Here is a 6000-nt window from a genome sequence, read left to right on the forward strand (position 1 = left end):
TCCTCCTCCTCCTTTTCCTCCTCCTCTTACTCCCATCATCTTTTCCATGTATTTCAAGAATTGGTTCGTGACTGCTTCAGCATATATGATTCAATTCCCCGCCTCCACCATTTCCGCCTCTAACTCTCCTATCTCCAGCCTTCCCATTCTTCTCCCCCTAAAGGTTCCCCTCGGCCGTCTTCTGCCGCCAGCATTCTTTTCCTCTTTCTAGCCCCACACCTGCCAGTTCCCCCCCCCCCTCTTGCAGGCGCTTGCCTGACACCAGCCAAGGTCCAAGGCACAGAATACAAAGCCGATTTTTTTATGCAACCCCCCTCCTGCTCCCCCCTATTCCTACTCCTCTTCCTCCTCCTTCTGCTCCTCCTCCTCCTCTTCCTACTCATCCTTCTTCTCCTCCTCTTGCTCCTCCTCTTCCTCTCCCTTTCTCCTCCTCCTCCTCTTCCTTCTCCTCCTTCTCTTTCTCCTCCTCCTCCTTCTCCTCCTCCTGCTCCTCCTCCTCCTCCTCCTCCTCCTCCTCCTCTTCTTTCTGCTTCTCGTCGTCTTGATCTCCCTCCTTGTTCTCCTCCTTCTCTTCCTCTTCCCCTTCCTCATTCGCCTACTCCTCCTCCTTGTCCTTCTCCTCCTGCTCCTCCTCTTCTTCCCCCTCCTGCTTCTCCTCCTCAAAAACACCTACACGCATTTAACCCCCCCATTCTATTAAAAAAATAAAATAAAATAAAACACACACACACACCAACCTCAGTCACTCTAACATATGCACAAGTTGTGTGTCATTGTGATAAATGGATTAACAAGCTCCGCCGTTAGGAGTTGAACCTTTCCATCAGCGACTGTGAAGCAAAGACGATAATATTGAGCTACCCTGAACGACCTGGACTACGACCCGAGTTTTTACTATGGCGAGCCATCCGACAATGGCTAGCCATAATAAAGACTTGGTGAAATAGAATAGAGACTGAGCTGCCCAAGTGCCGTCGGGGAACTACCGGGTCGTAGTCCAGGTCGTTCCTTTTGTACGATCCGGGTAGCTCAACGCTATCGTCCTTGCTTCATAATAAGCAGTCGCTAATGCAAAGTTTCGAATCCTAATGGCGGAGCTTGTTATATCCACAAGTATACGCAAACAACAAACAATACAAATATGAGTCCCACTGCCCGTAATACTCCATGTACTTATGTACTCAAACGCAATTTCAGTTTAAAGCTGAATTTGCCTCATCAGGCCACAGTGACGAGACCCCTTGAACATAGCTCTTGTCTTTTGTATTTCAATTTGCTAAATATAGAAGAAGAGTGAGAAGGTGAGGAGCCCACGCCAGGAGGCGCTGAGTAGCTACGGCCGAAGCCGTCATCTTTGCCGTGTTGTACATTTTGGGGACTATTGGGTCAGCTAACAACAGTCACTGCTGGGAATCGGAGAGAAGTTTGGGACTCGAATCCACAACTAAGTGAATGCGAGACAAAGACGCTTACGATTACACCAACAGTGTTATACATGATTAGGTAAATATATGCTTTCAAGCACTTTATCATCCATTATCCAAGAAGCAATCTTGTGTATATTAAAAAATGTTCACATGACCTCCAAATTACTCTTCCCAATAAAAAAAAAAAAAAAAAAAAATCACAGTCAAATGCGCCCCGTTCATAAACACACGCAAACAACAAGAGAGAGTGCCATATGGCTGGTACTTTACTATTCCCCCTCCACACTTACCCCGTGATAAATATTTTGGGGGGGGATTCTCCTTGCACCCAAACACCTCTTCTTACGCCTCCCCACCCTATCCTTCACCCCCTAATGTCCCCCCTGTCGAAGCTCCCTTCCCATGAATACTTGAACGAATTACTCCTTTTTCCCTACACCAGCCCATAGACTGGCTCAGTATCTTTCCTTCGGCAACCGATAACATAGAAATCCAGTTCTCCAAGTCCCCAACGCAACTCGGTCATCTTCCTCTTCTCATTCATTATCGTTTTTTTTTTTTTTTTTTTTGCTCTCCTCTTTTCTCTTCTTATCTTCTTTGCCTTCTTCGTCGTCTTCTTTGCCTTCTTCACTTTTATCTTTGCCGTTTACTTCTTCGTCTTCTTATTATTCTTCCTCTTCTTTATTTTCTTCTTCTTTTCTTCTTCTTCCTATTCTTCTTCTTCTTCTGTTTCCTCTTCTTCTTCTTCTTCTTCTTCTTCTTCTTCTTCTGCTGTTTCGTCTGCTTTTTTGGCTTTTTTTCGGTTTCTCTTCTTTTTCATCATCTTCTCCTTCTCCTTCTTTGGCTTCTTCTTCTTTCCTTTTTCTTTACTTCTTCTTCTGCTTCTTTCTCTTCTTCTCCGCTTTTTTTTTGTCACTTTCTAGTTCCTATTCTGCTTTTTCGTCTCATTTCTACGACACATCTTCCTCCTCCTCACACTCTTCCTCCTCGTTCTCATCCTCGTCTTTCTCTTTCTCCTCCTCTTCCTCCTCACCCTTTTCCTCCCTATACTTCTCCACGTCTTCCTCGTCCTCCTCATCCTCCTCTTCCTCCTCCTTCTCTTCCACCTCCTCCTCGTCGTCTTCCTCCTCCTCCTCCTCGTCGTCTTCTCCCTTCTCCTTCTCACCCTATTCTTCCTCACCCTTCACCTCCACGTCTTCCTCGGTCTCCTCCTCCTCTTTCTCCTCCTCCTCCTCCTCCTCCTCCTCCTCCTCCTCCTCCCTAGTTTGTCTGACAGGTCTCGCCCTTTTTCTCCCACGCTACTTCACCTCCACTCCAAACATAAACAGTCTACCTTCCCCTTCGGCCTCTGCCCGCACTTGCACGCTTTGTAACCTTCTTCCTCTTTTTTTGACTCTAAAAATAGACTGTTCACAGACCCTTCGCACTGCTCATTCATACGATCCCCTGAACCCCAACCCCCTACAACCCACGACCCGAAACACCGCTGGCATTCCCCTTTCCTTGCAAACATTAATATTCCTTTCCCCTCTTCCCTACTACTCTCCTCCCTTTCCTTATTCCCTCCCCTCTTCCCTCCCTCTTTTCCTCCCCTTTTCCTTCCTTCAGTCCTCTCTTCCCTCCCTTCTTCCTTCTTTCTCTCCTCCTCTCCTTTCCTCCTGCACCACTTCCCTCTCTCCTTTCTTCCCCTCTTCCCTCCTTCTCTCCTCTCTTCTTTCCTTTAATCCCCCTATTTTCTCCCTCCTTCCCTCCCCTCTTCCCTCTCACTCAATGACTCACTCAGTTACTCTCTCCTACTCGTCACCTCCTCCTCATTATCCTCCTCCTTCATATCCTTCTCCTCTTCGTTCTCCTCCTAGCTTTCCTCCACCTGCTCCCACCTCTGCTTCTTGTCCTCCTCCTCCTCTCATTTTCCCATCCTCCTCTTCAATACGTCTTCTCAACCTCATACTTACCCTCATCCTAAACCTCATTCTCATCCTCATCCTCAGGCTAATCCTCACACTCCTCCTCTTCCTCTTTTTCCTTCTCTTCATTTATCGCCCTTTTTTCTCCTCCTGGTACTCTACCCCATCCTTCTCCTGGGTTCCTCTTCATCCTCCTCTTCCTCTTCTCTCCCTTGTTGCTCGCCCTCCTCCGCCTCTCTTATTCCTCCTTCTCCTCCTCTTCTCCTCCCTCCTTTTCTTGCCCCCCTTCCTCACCCTCAATCCTCATCCTCATCCTGACCATACCTTTAGCATCTATTCTTCCCACTCTTCTTCTCCCTGCTCCACCACCTCATCATCTCCTCCTCCTCCTCTTCCTCCTCCTCTTCTTCCTCCTCTCCCTCTTACTCATTCTGTAATTATGTTTCTCCCCCCTCCTCCCCTCCTTATCCTTTTCCTCCCTCCCCATCTCAACCCCATCCTCCACCTCATCCTCGTCCTCCTTTTTCTTTTCTTATTTTTCTTCCTCGTTCTCCTCGTGCTCTTCCGTCTTATTCTCCTCCTTCTCTTCCTTTTCCTTCTCATTTTCATCCTTTTCATTCTCCTCATCTTTCTTTTCCTCATCCTTTCCTCTTCTTCCTTCACCTTCTCTTACTCCTCTTACTTTTCCTCCTTCCTCCCTCCCTCCTGCCTTTTCTTCCTTCTACTCTTCCTCCTCCACCACCTCCTCCTCCTCTTTCTTCTCGTCTTCCTTTTCCTCATCCTCCCCATTTTCTTCCTTTTCCTTCTCTTACTCCTCTCATTTTTCCTTCTACCTTCCCTCCTTCCTTCCTCTCCCTCCACCTGTTCATCAATTTGTTCTTTCTTCACTTTTCCACTATTATTCACCCTTTTGTTGTTCTTCCTTTCATCAGCCCAACCTCCCAACTCCCTTTGTTTGTTAGTCATGGTGCCGCCAAGCGAGTTTATTCGTCTTGGGGATACGCCGTCACTACGGTTATTCCCCCAGAGTATGCCTCGTTATGCCCCAGCAGTGGCAGTCCCTGGCATTAATGCTTCCCCCCCTAACCCTTTATTTTCCCACAATGTCCGAATTTCCATAAGACTGAAAATCACATGTCTATCAGGCTCGATTTCACCTTTACAGTCGTCCCAACGGCAGCGTCTCAGTCGATAGAAAAATATCAAGTTCAAATTTAGAATGGAAATGAAAAAAGTATTTATAGAAAAGAAGAGAAGATAAAGAAATAGGAGCCGCGTAGCTGCGGCCGAAGCCATATTATGCGTTTGAACTATTAGGGCTGGTCACATTCGCTGCTGGGGATTAGAGAGTAGTGCGGGATTTGAACCCACAACTAAGCGATTGCGAGACCAGCACGGTTCCCATTATGGCACCAATGTACATATGGCAATAAGTGTTGATATAGTTGGAACTCTGTCCGTAGACTTTTACGCTCGATTTGTAGGTTTGTGAGTTAGACCTGCGGTTGCGTATAAAGGGGAATAACCTTTCTTTGGTAATACGCCTTGGGGGAACCTCTTCTCCTCTCTCCCCCCTTACCCTCCCCCACACGCGCGCACACACACACACACATGCACACATACACACACAAAAGCCTCACCAGACCATCGTATATGACCATAGATTTTTTTTTTCATCACTCATACGTCCGAGAGCAATTTAGATATGCTTCATGAAGATCCCAGTTTGTAAATCCTTCGAAATGCTTTCAATCGTTTAAACGTTTTCTCTCTCACTTTCTACCGAAGGGTGAAGAATCCTAAAGTGAATGAACGATTCATAAATGCTTCACGAAGTGCCCTTTCTGTAAGCTTCGATTCGTAGGTATTATGTTTTCTACGACAAAACCAACATTAAGATGATTATTGTGCAGATTTCTCCTCAACTACGAAGTCATTGTATACATTGAATACACATACGATCTATTATATAACAACGCATGCACATACGGGGGTATTTTCATACAGACACACACACACACACACGTGCACACAAACATACACCCATACATCGGGTCATATATGAGCTTTGAGTTTTCATGCGGAAGGGTAATAACTTTCGATCACGATTTCAGAAATATGATCCAAGACAACCGTGAATCATATTTACATATGTGTGCATACATACACGTACATATATATATATATATATATATATATATATATGTGTGTGTGTGTGCGTGTGTACATGTATATATGTATACATATGTATATAATATGTGTGTATGTATATATATATGTATATATACATATAAATATATATATATATATATTATATATATATATATATATATATTATATATATATATATATATATATACATATCTAAGAATTGTTTCAGAAAAATGAGAGAGAAATGGGTGGGGAAGGACAAATGAAGATGTGTTGGGAATAGAGTTTATTACCCTAACGTTTCGACCAACTCGGCCTTCTTCCGAGGACATGTTGCATTACAATTAGACCACAGGTCTTATACTCGCAGTGAGAAGGAACCCGGCCAGCTGTGAGCGGATGTGTCAGGTCTTTTCTTTGGCTAATGATTTGATTATCAAAACACTTGCTGTTTTTGAAAGGCATTTAAATCCGTCTCTGTCATTGTTATTTTCCCTGGTGGCGATATGTGCCGC

This window comes from Oratosquilla oratoria, chromosome 14 (assembly GCF_046742065.1).
Source record: "Oratosquilla oratoria isolate Oo_2021 chromosome 14, ASM4674206v1, whole genome shotgun sequence".
Lineage (NCBI taxonomy): Eukaryota > Metazoa > Arthropoda > Malacostraca > Stomatopoda > Squillidae > Oratosquilla > Oratosquilla oratoria.